We start from the raw sequence: 16,241 nt of genomic DNA on the forward strand, positions 1-16,241 counted from the left end.
CAGTGCTGCACTGTCAGAGGAACAGCACTGAGGGAGCGCTGCACTGTCAGAGGAACAGTGCTGAGGCAGTGCTGCACTGTCAGAGGAACAGTACTGAGGGAGTGCTGCACTGTCAAAGGGACTGTACTGTCAGATGAACAGTACTGAGGGAGCGCTGCACTGTCAGGGGAACAGTACTGAGGGAGTGCTGCACTGTCAGGGGAACAGTACTGAGGGAGTGCTGCACTGTCAGAGGGACAGTACTGAGGGAGTGCTGCACTGTCAGAGGGACAGTACTGAGGGAGCGCTGCACTGTCAGAGGGACAGTACTGAGGGAGCGCTGCACTGTCAGAGGGACAGTACTGAGTGAGTGCTGTACTGCCAGAGCGACAGTACTGAGTGAGTGCTGTACTGTCAGAGGGACAGTACTGAGTGAGTGCTGCACTGTCAGAGGAACAGTACTTAGGGAGCGCTGCACTGTCTGAGGGACTGTACTGTCAGAGGAACAGTGCTGGGGGAGTGCTGCACTGTCAGAGGGACAGTACTGAGGGAGTGCCGCACTGTCGGAGGAACAGTGCTGAGGGAGTGCTGCACTGTCGGAGGAACAGTACTGAGGGAGTGCTGCACTGTCAGAGGGACTGTACTGTCAGATGAACAGTACTGAGGGAGCGCTGCACTGTCAGAGGGACAGTACTGAGTGAGTGCTGTACTGTCAGAGGGACAGTACTGAGTGAGTGCTGCACTGTCAGAGGAACAGTACTTAGGGAGCGCTGCACTGTCTGAGGGACTGTACTGTCAGAGGAACAGTACTGGGGGAGTGCTGCACTGTCAGAGGGACAGTATGGAAGGAGCGCTGCAATGTCAGAGGCACAGTGCTGAGGGAGCGCTGCACTGTCAGAGGGACAGTACTGAGGGAGTGCTGCACTGTCAGAGGTGCTGTCCTTCAGATGAGATGCTAAACTGAGGCCCTGGCTGTTTTCATGGGTCGAGATAAGTGATTCCTGAGGCACTGTTTTGATGAAGAGCCGGTGAATTCTCCCTGGTGCCCTGGCCGATATTTATCCCTCTATCAACATCGTTAAAGGGGACAATCAGGTCATTATCACATTATTGTTTGTGGGAGCTTGCTGTGCACAAAAAGGCTGTGGCGATTCCCACTTTACAACAGTGACTACACTTCAAAAAAACAATTCGCCCATGGGTGGGGCACTGCTGCCCTGCAAGACCCAGATGTGGCCTAGTATCTCACCTGGGGTCTGTGTGCCACCTGGACAGTGAGTGGCAACAGGCTGTTGTACCATGGAGGGCATCACAGCTGAGTCTGATTCCGCTCTTATCGCAACAAATATAAACCCGCTCTTCCCACTGGGGACACGGAGCTGTGACCAGGAGTGAGAACCTCAGCTGATCTTTCCTTCTGCTTCAGGAAGACCTTTGGCCAAATTAATCAGCACAGACCAGTGATGCCCCCCTGCAACCTTCCTGGTCTCTGTGACTCTGGGCTTAGCATTCAGCCGTGGGTCTAACTTTCTTTTTGTGCGTTAAGTGTGAAAGGAATTTTGTACCATTTTTATCCGTCAGTAGAGGGCAGTGTTTCTCCACATAAATCAACAGTTAACATGCAACAATAATAACCTGCATTGATATATAAGCCTATTTAACACAGGAAGACGCCCCCCAAGGAGCTTCACGGGAAACGTCAGGGACAAAATGGACACCAAGCCCAGTCAAAGGAACAGGGGGAGCATGAAACTTCATTTTCGGAGCTCATTTTAAGGAGCGTCTTAAGGAAGGAGGTGGAAAGGTTCTGGGAGCAGGTTCCAGGGTGTCAGGAGGCTGAAGGCACGACAGGTGGAGACGGAGGGCAGTGTGGAGCAGGCAGGGGTTGGAGGAGTGGAGAGCCTGGAGGGGGTGGCCGTTCGGAATCGAGATGGGGCAAAATCACGACCGGGATGAACTTTAAATCTGAGTTGATTGGAAAGCGGAAGCTAATGCAGAGCAGGGAGGGCGGGGAGGATGGGTAAGTGACATAGGGTCCATGGGCTTAAAGGGGAAATAAGTTCAAAACTAACCTGTGGAGACAGGACTTCATGAGCAAGTGGTCAACGATGTGGCAGGTTTGGGGGTGTGGGTGGGGGTGGGGGTGTGGGTGGGGGTGGGGGCGGCAGTGGGGGTGGGGGTGGGGGGGTGAACGGGTGCACATTTGGGTTGGGGGGTGAACGGGTGCACATTTGGGTTGGGGGGTGAACGGGTGCACATTTATGGTTCACGGAGGCAACTGCACAGGTTAAAGTGCAGCTGCCTAAGTCAGACTTGATTTTGGCTAGTGGGGTGTCTAAAACATGACTTGTGCACTTCAGAGGAGATCTAAAACTGCCGGAACTTTTTGGCGAAATAGGATACCTTTATGGAGAGGTAAGGTATCCTTTGGATATGGTCCTTTGGCAGAACCCAGTTGCCCTTTTGGGGGAGGTCAGGTGATCTTTGGGATTGCTATTGCTAAAATTAGACTTGAATGTACATAAAAAGTGCATAAAACTCATTGGAACTCTCGAGAAAACTGCCAAGAGCGCTGTCAAGGCATTTAAATGTCCTGCCCTTTAAAATCTTAGAAAAAACTTTCCGCAGTGTTAAAAAAAATCAGTGCTTGCAATTTCACTCTGTCCTGAGGACTAACCTGAGGACTATCATTACAGGGTTAGTGCTGCATGACTGATTTCACAACCTATCTTTATCACAGTGGGGTGCCTGTCAGATCACAGTTTGATTGATGTTGTTATTAACTCTTTGAAACGGCTCTATGAGCACAAATGCTTGTTTTCAAAAGGGATTAAAGGAAGTTTAATATCGTGAATGAGTTTTTATTAATGAGTGATTTTTTTGGAAGTAGTGGATTGATCAATATATACTTAAGGGCTTTATTTAATCACAGCATGGACTCTGGTGTCTGCTCATAGTGGATACTGGGTGAGTTGGTATCGTAGGTCTAAGGGCAAAGGGTGGTGCGTGAAGGGGCATGGGTTGGCATGAAGCTGGCTTGGGGAATAAAGGGCCATGGTGGGGGGGTAGAGTGCATGGGTTAGCAAAGATGGGGCATGGAGAGTGTGTAAGGGACTTGAGGGGTGGAGGGCTGTTTTTTGTTTTATTCATTTTTTGACATCTTTGACAAAGTGTCGGAGCACCGGGGCAGACCCTCTGCCTAGCCTACCTCCCCACCGGGCACCCTCTGAGCTCTTTCCAGGGTCACCCACCACGATTCCTATTTTCACCCCACCCGCCGGACCAAAACGCGGGACTTCCAGGGCACTTCTTCCCAGGTCGGGTTTGGGGAGCCAGGAATTATCCCGACTCTGGACTCCTGACGTGGGAGCCAAAATTCAGGTTTTTGTGAGTGTGTGTGTGAGATGGTCTGTACGTGAGTCTTTGTGTATGTGAGGTGTGAGACTCTGGGGGTGGGGGGGTCGGTGTAGCTGTGAGAGTGTCTGTGAGTGTGTGTTTGTGTGTGAGACTGTCCATGTGCAGGAATGAATGAGTGTTTGTGTGTGTGTGTGAGTGTGAGTGTCTCTGTGTGTGTGTTTGTGTGTGTGAGAGAATGTCTCTGCGTGTGTGTGAGTGTGTGTGTGTGTGAGTGTCTGTGTGTGTGTGTGAGTGTCTGTGTGTGTGTTTGTGTGTGTGAGAGAATGTCTCTGCGTGTGTGTGAGTGTGTGTGTGTGTGAGTGTCTGTGTGTGTGTGTAAGTGTCTCTGCGTGTGTTTGTGTGTGTGTGTGTGTAAGTGTCTCTGCGTGTGTGTGTGTGTGTGTGTGAGTGCCTGTGTGTGTGTGAAAGAGTGTCTCTGCATGTATTTGTGTGTGTGTGTTTGTGTGTGAGAGAGTGTCTGTCTGTGTGTGTGTATGTGAAAGAGTGTCTCTGCAGGTGTTTGTGTGTGTGTGAGAGTGTGTGTGTGTGTAAGAGAGAGTGTCTCTGTGTGTGTGTGTGAGAGAGTCTCTCTGCGTGTGTGTGTGTGAGAGTGTCTGTGTTTTTGTGTGTGTGTGAGAGAGTGTCTCTGCGTGTGTTTGTGTGTGTGAGAGAGTGTCTCTGTGTGTGTGTGTGTGAGAGTGTCTCTGCATGTGTGTGTGTGTGAGTCTCTGTGTGTGTTTGTGTGTATGTGTGTGTGTGTGTGAGTATCTCTGTGTGTGTTTGTGTGTATGTGAGAGTGCCTGTGTGTGTGTGAGAGAGTGTCTCTGCGTGTGTTTGTGTGTGAGAGAGAGTGTCTGTGTGTGTGTGTGTGTGAGAGAGTGTCTCTGCGTGTGTTTGTGTGTGTGAGAGTGTCTCTGCGTGTGTGTGTGTGAGAGTGTCTCTGCATGTGTGTGTGAGAGAGAGTGTCTCTGCATGTGTGTGTGTGAGAGAGTGTCTCTGCGTGTGTGTGTGTGAGAGAGTGTCTCTGTGTGTGTGTGTGTGTGTGTGAGAGTGTCTCTGCGTGTGTGTGTGTGAGTGTCTCTGCGTGTGTGTGTGTGTGAGAGTGTCTCTGCGTGTGTGAGAGAGAGTGTCTCTGCTTTGTGTGTGTGAGAGAGTGTCTCTGCTTGTGTGTGTGTGTGTGTGAGAGAGTGTCTCTGCTTGTGTGTGTGTGTGCGTGTGTGTGAGAGAGTGTCTCTGCGTGTGTGTGTGTGTGTGAGAGAGTGTCTCTGCTTGTGTGTGTGTGTGTGTGAGAGAGTGTCTCTGCTTGTGTGTGTGTGTGCGTGTGTGTGAGAGAGTGTCTGCGTGTGTATGAGTGAGTGTCTCTGCGTGTGTGTGTGTGTGTGGGAGAGAGTGTCTCTGTGTGTGTATGAGTGAGTGTCTCTGCGTGTGTGTGTGTGTGTGTGTGGGAGAGAGTGTCTCTGTGTGTGTGTGTGTGTGTGTGTGTGAGAGAGTGTCTCTGCTTGTGTGTGTGTGTGCGTGTGTGTGAGAGAGTGTCTCTGCGTGTATGTGTGTGTGCGTGTGTGTGAGAGAGTGTCTCTGCGTGTGTATGAGTGAGTGTCTCTGCGTGTGTGTGTGTGTGTGTGTGGGAGAGAGTGTCTCTGTGTGTGTGTGTGTGTGAGAGAGTGCCTCTGCATGTGTTTATGTGTGTGTGTGTGTGTGTGTGTGTGTTTGTGAGAGAGAATCTCTCTGCGTGTGTGTGTGAGAGTGTCTGTGTGATTTTGTGTGTGTTTGAGAGAGTGTCTCTGCGTGTGTTTGTGTGTGTCTGAGAGTGTCTGTGTGTGTGAGAGAGAGTGCCTCTGCATGTGTGTGTGTGTGTGTGTGTGTGTGTGTGTGTGTGAGAGAGTGTCTCTGCATGTGTGTGTGTGTGTGAGAGAGAGAGGGAGAGAGAGTGGCTGCAATTTTCCGTGACACTTGGCGTTGGGCATGTTCGGTGCTGTGAGCGGACAAATGGCGAGAAGGCCATGAATCAGTTTCCCGACACTGTGAAGCCAGGTTGTGATTGTCTGCTCAGTCTGTTGACTCTGGGCCATGTTTCCCATCATCGGACATCAGGAACCTCATTTTAATACATCCCCATATCACAAATTACCTCCTCCCCCCCAACGCTGGATCTTCTGCCCATGTTAGCGTGATTGCACACGTGTTTTACAACAGCATATACAAGGCGTGAACTTGGCGGCTGCACTTTGAGGGGGACTCGGAGGTGAGTGCACAGTAACGTTGCACAGTGCTTACCCGGGTCGCCTGTTGGACTTCAGGGTTGAGGCGTGTTGGTGGGTGGGGCAAGGACTGCCCTGAGGTTGAGGGGACTTGGGGTGGGGGATAAGGACTGCCCTGCGGTTGAAGGTAGTGCACAAGCAGGTGCAGGGTGAGGGTGGGGGTGGGGGTGGGGGTGGGGGAGTGGGGTGGAGGGAAGCGGCCACACATTAGGGAAACCTTGTATAAAGTGACCATTCCTCTGCAGCTGAGACAGTTCAGGCGCAGCCACATTGACACGCTTGGAATCGAGTCTCTAGCTTATCTGCCCACCCAAGCAAAGCAGAGGCATCAATGCACCACCAAGTGCTCCAGAGCCTTTCCCCCCTCGGGCACAGACTGCAAACCAATGAGTGTTTTAGTGAACTACAGAAGTTGGGTGACTGCACACGTTGTACAATCTCCTCGCTAAAGCAGCCATGGAGCAGTCACTGCTGGAGGTTCTCACAGCCCCTCGCAATGTCATCACCCCGGTGTGGACCAGTCTCCCCCATGGTTCAAGCTAACAGCGCAGCCTTGCAGTGTGGGTTAGGAGAATGCCTGTGCCTGAGCTGAGAGCACAGCCTGCAGTCCAATGGGCAAAGCTGCTGCCAATCGGTTGGGTGGAATGGGGCGGAGGTGGGTGGGGTTTTGGGCAGCCATGCAGCGCACTAATCTCTGGCCATCTAAGTGATGGTCAGCACTCTCCAGGATGCATTAAAGGGCCTTCAGACTTAACCAAGACAGGTTCTTGGAACACCCAAGCTAACCCACGCATCTCTCTCTTTCATCCTGCAGGAGGAATACATCAGGATCATGGAGCCTGGTGAATTAGCTGTATGCCTGATGGTTACAGAGCGTGAAGACAATGGAGGAGAGAGTGACTGAGGCTCCTGTCTGTGCGCAGGGGCAGGAGCAGCACCCTCTGGAAGAAGGTGCGTCTGGGGCTCCCGCACACGCCGCCCAAGAGCCACAGTGAGCCATCGCAGGCTGGTGCCTAGTGACTCTCAGGGTCTATAGACACTGCCTTTCATTCCTGCAGATGACTGAGAACCAGTGTCACCGAAGACTGCGATTGTCCAGAGAACTGGTTGCTCACATTTGCCACTTACTGCAGGGTTTGGCGCCATGGGAACATGGAGGGCATCCACTGCCAGTGGCTGTGAAAGTGGCTGCAGCGCTCAATTTCTAGGCCAGGGGCTCCTTTCAGGGCTCCACAGGTGACCTTTGTGGGATATCACAAGCCTCCACCCACAAATACATCCATGTGGTCACGGATGCCATCTTTGTGATGGCCACACAGCTTTGTGCATTTCGCCCGGGACCAGGACAGCCAGGATGCAAGAGCGATTGGATTCGCCCAAATCTCAGATTTCCCACAGGTACAGGGTGTGATCGACTGCACTCGTGTGGTGCTTAGATCTTGGTCACAATACGCGGTCAACTAGATAAACCAACAAGAGCTTCACCAAGAGCTTCACCAAGAGCTTCCATTTGCTGAATGTGCAGCTGGTGTGTGACCACCAGAAACACATCCTGCAGGTCTACGCACGGTTTCCAGGGAGTGTGCACAACTCCTACATTCACAGTCGGTTACAGATCCCTGACATCTTCCAGGGTCCACAGAAGCTGCAGGGTTGGCTCCCCAGGGACAAAGTCTACCCACATAGGCCGTGGTTGATGAAACCTGTGCGGCGGCCTCAGACTGCAGCAGAGCGACGCTATAATGAGGCTCATGCTGCAACTCACAGCTTGGTGGAGCAGACCATCGGGATGCTGAAGATGCGATTCAGGTGCCTGGACCGGTCTGGTAGAGCCCTGCAATACAGTCCACAGAGCGTGTCACAAATTGTCGTCGTCTGCTGTGCCCTTGACATCCTGGCGCTGCAATGGGGAGAGGAGCTGGCTGAGGAGGAGATGGGGGAGCTGGAGGCCTCCTCCGCTTAGGAGGATGTCGACGGGGATGAGGGTGAGGAGATCCTGGGAGGTGACGATGACAGGGGAGAGGCCCTTGCACTGGCCAGATGAGACAGGCGCGCTCGGGTGGCCCTCATAGCTGCTAGATTTGAGGAGGATGATGACGACAATAATGCAGTGAGGTGACACCATAAATCCTCACATCGCATCTGTGAACGTTTGACTCCAGTCTGGCTTACGGCAGCGTGAATACTCTCTGTGAGAATGCTCCTGTCATGGAGACGCAGTGGACGCCCTAATATTTGCTTGATTGTAGGAGAATGATGATGACATGCAGTGAGGACACTCCATAGATCTTCACACAGCCTCTGAGAATGTCTGACTCCCGTCTGGCCGAGGGCAGCTCGCTTGCTCTGTATTCAGGGTTGTATCATAGAGACGCAGCCTTGAAACTTTAAAAGCATCTGATCCTTTGCCTGCCTTCAGCACCTCAGCCCTTCAGGAGCACAGCATCACTGACCAGTGCTGAAGAGATGGGGGCCAGCCCCACATTAAAGGTGCTGAGAGCACACAGAGAGAATGAGAGAACTCTGTGACGCCTGCCCATGACACTCTGGCAGAAAGGTTTCTCATCTGAGCGACATGAACACTGCTCATCAGAACAAGGAGCCATAGGCAGGGAGACGTTATTGAAAGTTTATTTACAATAGTGAACATTATGTACAAGTGATTAACACCCGCGCCCAGGCTGTGCAACTAATCCTCCTTAACCTTCCTAACCCTGCTGCTACATCTTGGAGCTTCCCCAACATCCACAGCGGAGGTGGAGGCAGCCTGCTGACTGCTAAGCCCTCTCTCCGATGACCTTAACGGGCGTCCTCTGAACGGCTGTGACTTGGAGGGCCCTGGCCTGCTTTCGGGGTCCTGCTGCGCGGCAGAGATATTGCCCTCAGCCTGTGGAGCTGGAGCTGCTGGGGTCACAGGAGGAGGGGATTCAGGTGGGCTGGACACTCCGGGAGTCACCTGGATGGATGGCCCCGGGGTGTGCACTTGCTGATCCTCCTCCCAATGGGTGCCCAAGGGCCCTGGTTCACTTCTTGAGGAGAAGGGGTAGTTGGAGTGAGACTGAGCTGCCCCGCACCCCTCTCACATACACAGTATTGGAGGCCAACTATGGGGCCAGCGATGGAGTTGAGCCCATGCAGCAGTGCAGGAGCGAAGTCCTGGACCAAGGTCTCCATGGCGGCCGCCATCCTGCCAGTGTTGACCTCGGTGCGTTGACATGCCGGCTATAACCTCAGATTGAAGCGGACGGACTCCTCCATCGTGCCTTACAATCTGAGGAGTGCAGCGGACATCCCTTCCTGATGTTCCCGAGTTTGCCTTTGCAGCTCCAGCAACTGTGACATGACCGAGTCCAGAGGGTCGTCATCTGACTCAGACTCAGCAGATTTCTGGCCTTCAGCAGTCCCCTGAGTGCCGGACTGTTTGACTGTGCGTGTGTGTCTGTTTGACTGTGTGTGTGTGCGTGTGTGTCTGTTTGACTGTGTGTGTGTGCGTGTGTGTCTGTTTGACTGTGTGTGCGTGCGTGTATGTGTCTGTTTGACTGTGTGTGTGTTTGACTGTGTGTGTGTGTTTGTGTATTTGTGTGAGAGGGAGAGTTTGTGTGTTTGTGTGAGTGTGTGTGTGTGTTTGACTGTGTGTGTGTGTGTGTGTGTGTTTTTGACTGTGTGTGTGTGTGTGTGTGTGTGTGTGTGAGAGTGTGTATGTGTGAGAGTGAGAGTGCCTGTGTAAGTGACTGTGTGTGTGAGTGTATCTGGTTGAACCTCCATAAAATCATCCACCTTCATCCTTACTTCAGCACACCTACTAATGAAACCCACATTCACCTCTTTGACACCTCCAGATGTAATTATTCCAGTGCTCTCCTGTTGGGCCTCCCATTCCCCACTCTCAAAATCTTGAGCTTATCCAAAACTTCACTGTCCTTATCCTAACCCACATGATGTCCAGCTTGCCCTGGGTAGTACCTGTGTGTTGTGAACTGACCGCTGGATGGAAGTGCGGACATTGTAGAAATTGCCCTCGAATGGCTTCTCTTATGTTCTTTTGATTTTTTTTGATAGAATGTCCTACTGGATCTGAAATACGCAGTCAGGCGTTACTACACCGATTTGAATAGTTATTCAGACATAACAGTGGTAACAAGGACCGATAACCAGATTGAATATTGGACATCTTTGATACTTGAGGAGTGATCTGCCCTGTAAATAAAACTATTGGCAAAAGCTTTAAAATCAGAGAGCCTTGAATGGGGTCAAGCCAGAGTAAACGTGTAGGAAGATTTAGGCCTGAATTTTGAACTCGTGTGCGATCAGTGGGCTCGGGAGTGGACGGGAAACAGTCCCACGACCGTGATCGGCCCCTGACCGCGATTTCAATTAACAGCGTGAAACGCGCCTGGAGAAAGGTTCGGCACTGCCGGTGGGGGCGGGGAGAGGGTGGGCGCCGATGTCACCGCGAGTGTTGGTGAGCACTTCCGCTGACCCCCCCTGTAGGCAGACAGCGGCCCCGGGGGGAGCTGCAGGACCCCCACAGAATAAAAGACAGCACAAAAACGCTGTAAAAAATGGCCGTGCAGCACAATCCAACACCTGACCTCACAAAAATACCGTCCCCAGATATTTCTTTCTATTTTAAATCCTAACGGAGATTTCATCCCTGCCCTTGGATGAGGTTTCATCAAAAATGTGAAGGCCGCCCGGCCGATTGGCCCGTCCGCCAACCGTTAAGGGTGGACGGGCCACGAAAAATCGCTGACAATTGGGACGTTAATGAGCTTAATTGTCGGCGGGCGCTCTTCCGACTGCCCCGTGCGTGCGTGCCCGCCGAGCGAAATATCGCGTGAGTGCGTAATGATGTCGGGATGCTCGTCTGATGTCATCTCGCGCGATTTGACGCTGGTTCGAGTCGGGGGGTGGGGGAGGGGCGCCAGCCTGCGGAACATAAATTCTGCCCTTAATTTTTTACTTTATGGCAAAGGAGCTTGCAACAGATGCCAAAATGAAAGCAGATTTCACTTACAGACTGAAGACCGGAAACATATACGTAGCTTACCAGAGTGATCGCTCCTGTCCAACACACGTGTGTGTGTGTGTCTGAGCGAGAGTGCGCTGTATTCGAATCTGTTTGTGTCTTTAATTGCCTGTGTATATGAGTGTGTGTGTGCGTGTGTGTGTGTGGGAGAAAGCCCAGTGTGTTTGTGTTTGTGTGTGGGGTCCAAGTGAGATTTTAACTCGTTCAAAACGCATTCACTTACAGAGTTAAAATAGGGCCCTATGTGCGTGTGAGTGCATTTGCAAAGACGTGCTAAGATGTGTAAGGGAAGGGGGTTAACGCTGAGGCCCGTGTGTTTGATGTAAATATTTCCTGGAGCTCATCGTGAGTACTGACAAAACAGTGGAAGTGTGTTAGAGCAGGAAAAATGCACCATGCCCTGGCAGAGTGAGATAATACCGGATTCATACTTAGCTACCACAGGCTGGTGGTGGTAAGACTGTGAGACAACCTGTCTTGAAGCCAGTGCCTGTTCCCGAACACAGGGTACAATAATTTCCTCATTCAATCATGGCTGACTGGCAGTCTACACCTCCCGAGTATTTTCTGTTGATTTCTCTCCTGCTCTCCTGACTGGACACCGAGATACAATTCCATCATTCTAGAAATCCCCCAAAGTGACCTCTCCTGTGTGGGAATAGATGGTTGCCTGTTCAAGCATGAAGAGAATCCTAGCCAAGTCTAATTTTGCCTTCACCCAATGTCGTCACACATGAGCAGGATGCACCTGTGTAGTGGCCTTGTTATGTGACCAATAATCCAGAGGACATGAGTTCAAATTCCACTATTGTCATAGATAAAAGCAAAATACCATAGCCACACCTTTTATTTGGAGGAAGTGAGACAAGTTTAAGGAGAAATTGTTCAGTGAGAGACCAAGTTCAGCCAGACGGAGGAGAGTAGTGGTGGATGGGGATTGTTCGGGCCTCTGTTCGAGGAAGAAGTGGAGAGCCCTCAGACCATCCCGGTGGGGAATGGAGGTGTAGAGGGATTGAACGTCCATGGTGAAGAGGAGGCGGTTGGGGCCAGGGAACTGGAAATTGTTGATAGGATGTAGGGCATCAGAGGAATTGTGGATGTTGGTGGAGACTGAAGAAGGACAGAGAGAATGGAGTCAAGATAGCAAGAAATGAGTTCCATGGGGCAGGAACAGGCTGACACGATCGGTCTACCAGGACAGCCCTGTTTGTGAATTTTGGGGAGGAGGTAGAAGCGGGCCGTCCGACGTTGGGAGACTGAGGTTGGAAGGTGTGGAGGGAGGATCTCCAGAGGAGATGAGGTCAGTGACAGTCCTGGAAACAATGGCTTGATGTTCAGTGGTGGGGTCATGGTCCAGGGGGAGGTAGGAGGAAGTGTCTGAGAGTTGGCGCTCAGCCTCTGCGAGGTAGAGGTCAGTGCGCCAGACAACAGCAGCACCACCCTTGTTGGCAGGATTGATAACAAAGTCAGGGTTGGACCTGAGAGAATGGAGTGCAGCAAGTTCAGAAGGAGACAGGTTAGAGTGGGTGAGAGGAGCAGAGAAATTGAGACAGCTGATGTCACGCTGACAGTTCTCAATGAAAAGATCAAGAGCAGGTAAGTGGCCAGAGGGAGGGGTCCAGCTGGAGGGAGAATATTGGAGGCAGGTGAAAGGATCCGTTGAACAGGGTGAGGACCCCTGCCCAAAGAAGTGAGCACGGAGACGAAAGGGGTGGAAGAAGAGTTCAGCATCGTGCTGAGCCCGAACCTGATATATTTATTTTTATTTTTATTCATTTATTCATTGCTTTATCCCCTTTTTTATCTCCCCTTTTTATCCCATTTTCTATCATTTTTACCACAACCACCGCCCCTCCCCTCCTCACCCCCAATATGGCCGCCTGTTACTTGTTCCATGTTGTTCTTTCACAGAGTGCTGACCCCTGTTCAGCTATTATCACATTCTGCTTCTTTACCTTCACACCACTGTCAGCACCTTTTTTAGCCCTGACCGCTACCATTAACACTCCCTTTGTCTTTACGTCCATGACGTCTTTGTCAATCTCTCCTTTGCCCCCACCTATCGCTGGTCTATCCAGCTTCACCTGCTCCAACCCCCTTAAACAGTATAAATTCAATCAGATTTCTAGCTCTCTTTAGCCCTGAAGAAGGGTCATATGGACTTGAAACATTAACTCTGGTTCTCTCTGCACAGATTTTTTAATATATTTGTTCATGGGATGTGGGCATCGCTGGCTAGGCCAACATTTATTGCCCATCCCGAATTGCCCCTTGTTGGGCCTTTAAGAGTCAACCAGATGCTGTCAGACCTGCTGAGGTTTTCCAGCATTTTCTGTTTTTAATCCCACCATTGTCACTTTGGAAATTGGAATTTAGTTTACAAAACAGAAGTAAAACAGAAAACCTGGAAATAGCGTGTCTGGTATCAGTACAGGTGACCATGGAGACTGCCAGATAAAGCAAACTGGTTCAGGGAAGGAAATCTGCCGTCCTTATGGAACCTGGCCTATACGTGTCCCCAGTCCCACACCAATGTGGCTGATTCTTAACTGAAGTGCCCTCTCCAAGGCTAGGGATGGGCAATAGATGCTGGCCTTCCCCAAATCCTGAGAATGAACCCACTTGGCCACTGGGATAGTGATGAACTTTTTAAATTTGTTTGCGGGATGTGGGTATTACTGGCAATGCCAGGACTTATCCCCCATCCTTAATTGCCCTTGAGCAAGTGGTGATGAGCCGCCTACAACTGAGTGGCTTGTTAGGCCCATTTCAGAGGGCAGTTAACAGTCAACCACATTGGTGTGGGTCTGGAGTTACGTGTAGGCCAGACCAGGTAAGGACGCAGGTTTCCTTTTTACGACCATTCAGTGGTTTGCGGTCATCATTACTGATATTAGCTTTTCATTTTAACAAGATCATAATAAGATCATAAGAAATAGGAGCAGGAGAAGGCTATTTGGCTCCCTGAGTCTGCTCCGCCTTTTAATAAGTTTGTGACCGAACTGATTGTGGCCTTAACTTCACTTTCCTGCTGTTCCCCCATAACCTTTGATTCTCCAGTTAATCAAAAATCTGTCTCAGCCTTGCAAATATTCAGTGACCCAACCTCCACTGCTCTCTGTGGAAGAGAATTCAAAGACTAATGATTGAATTCAAATTCCTTAGTTGCTTTGGTGGGATGTGAACTCTTTTTTTTAAATTCATTCACGGGATGTGGCCTTTGCTGGCTGGGCCAGCATTTATTGCCCATCCCTAGTTGCCCTTGAGAAGGTGGTGGTGAGCTGCCTTCTTAAACTGCTGCAGTCCATGTGGTGTAGGTACACCCACAGTGCTGTTAGGGATGGAGTTCCAGGATATTGACCCAGCAACAGTGAAGGAACAGTGATATATTTCCAAGTCAGGACGGTGAGTGGCTTGGAGGAGAACTTCGAGGTGCTGGTGTTCCCATCTATCTGCTGCCCTTGTCCTTCTAGATGGTAGCGGTCGTGGTTTTGGAAGGTGCTGTCGAAGGAGCCTAGATGAACTCCTGCAGGGCATCTTGTAGATGGTACACACTGCTGCTATTGTGCATTGGTGGTGGAGGGAGTGAATGTTTGTGGATGTGGTGCCAATCAAGTGGGCTGCTTTGTCCTGGATGGTGTCAAGCTTCTTGAGTGTTGTGGGAGCTGCACTCATCCAGGCAAGTGGGGAGTATTCCATCACACTCCTGAATTGTGCCTTGTAGATGGTGGACAGGCTTTGGAGTGTCAGGAGATGAGTCACACGCCACAGAATTCCTAGCCTTTGACCTGCTCTTGCAGCCACAGTATTTATATGACTAGTCCAGTTTAGTTTCTGGTCAATGGTAACACCCAGAATGTTGATAGTGGGGGATTCAGTGATGGTGATGCCATTGAACATTAAGGGGTGATGTTAGATTCTCTCTTGTTGGAGATGGTCATTATCTGACACTTGAGTGGTGTGAATGTTACTTGCCACTTGCCAGCCCAAGCCTGGATATTGTCCAGGTCTTGCTGCATTTGGACATGGACTGCTTCAGCATCTGAGGAGTTGTGAATGGTGCTGCACATCCCCACTTCTGACCTTATGATGGAAGGAAGGTCATTGATGAAGCAGCTGAAAATGGTTGGGCCGAGGACACTACCCTGAGGAACTTCTGCAGTGATGTCTTACAGTTGAGATGATTGTCTCCAGAGCATTACTCTGGGACCTCTGGATCTCTAGCCCAGTAACATTACCACTATTTGATCTGACTGAGGTCTTCCTCTTCCTTGTCCATGGGCTAATTGTGCCATCCTTCCATTTCCTTGGCTCAGCTCAGCTGACACAGTCTGAGTGCAGAGAAACCCTGAGGCTTTCTGAGTTCATTTGGCTCAGTAACATGTAAACAACAAGTTAAGGGAATTGTCAACTATTACACTCCTATGTGCCTTTGATATGTTAAACATACTCCTCTCAGCTTTTGAATTGACTCTTGTTAATGGATTATAACTATTAAAGATTTCCTCTTGTGTTACATGATTACCTAAACACTAAAAGGTTGGCTTGGGAAAAGCACGTAGCTGAGGTCAGGTGATATGTCACCTGGAGAGACTGGCCAATCATTAATAGGCCATTGTATTGTGCTAATGTGAGTGCGCTGGGGATCGTATAGTTAAAATCAGGTGTTGTTTTGCTGTCGGATCCTGCAGACTGCTGTTTATCACCGTATTTATTGTGGGAGGATGAGAGAAAAAGGGTGTGAGAGTGATCGCAAGTGCAGGAAAGACAGGGAGTGAGGAAAGGTGGGCAGTGTGAGGGAGGCAGAGGGAATGTGAGAGTTGGAGAGACTGGGAAAGAGAACAAGCTAGTGAGAGTGAAAGTGGTGATGAGTGTGAATGACATAGAGAGTGTGAGACCAGACCATGTGAGAGCGAGTATGAGAGAGAGCCTGAGACAGTGAGAAAAATGGAGCAAGTGAAAGCATCATGAAAACACAAGGAATAGAAGCAGGAGTCAGTCACACGATTCCTCAAGGCCGTGCTGCCGCTCAGTAAGATCATGGCTGATCTTTTACCTCAAATCCAGTTTCTGGCCTGATTCCCATATCCATTAATTCCCGTAGTCCCCAAAATCTATCCACCTCTGTCTTGAATATACTCAATAGTTGAACAACACAGCCCTCTAGGGTAGAAAATTTCAAAAATTCACCACCCTCTGCTTGAATGTCTCCCTTTCTCTGTCCTAAATGGTCAACTCCTTATCCTGAGACTATCCTGAGTGTTCTAGATCCTCCAGCCAGGGGAAGCAGCCTCTCAGTGTCTATTGGTGTCAGTGTGGGTAATTTTATTTTGGGTAGTTAATGAAATTCTAATGGGTTTATAATGGTCAGCAGAAATGACCCAGCATGTGTGAGAGAGGCAACAATGAGAGGAGGGTAGTGTGTTGTGTGTGAGAAAGAGTGTGAGGCTGAACTAGTGTGTAAGAGAGGGAGAAAGCGCATGAGAGATGGATAGGGTGTGCGGGAGACAGAAATAAGATCACAGTATGAGGAGTTGGCGAGAGAGTGTGTGTTGTGAGGCAGTGAACCATAACTGCAT

At 50.4% G+C, this 16,241-nt stretch overlaps 1 protein-coding gene across 1 annotated transcript in view; it reads left to right on the top strand.

Moving 5' to 3' along the window:
- The window catches only part of LOC144683424 (cyclin-dependent kinase 18-like), a 108,878-nt gene that overhangs the window by 56,396 nt on the left and 36,241 nt on the right, over nucleotides 1–16,241 (top strand). The window lies entirely within an intron of this gene.

This window comes from Cetorhinus maximus, chromosome 8 (assembly GCF_964194155.1).
Source record: "Cetorhinus maximus chromosome 8, sCetMax3.hap1.1, whole genome shotgun sequence".
In the NCBI taxonomy this organism is placed as follows: domain Eukaryota; kingdom Metazoa; phylum Chordata; class Chondrichthyes; order Lamniformes; family Cetorhinidae; genus Cetorhinus; species Cetorhinus maximus.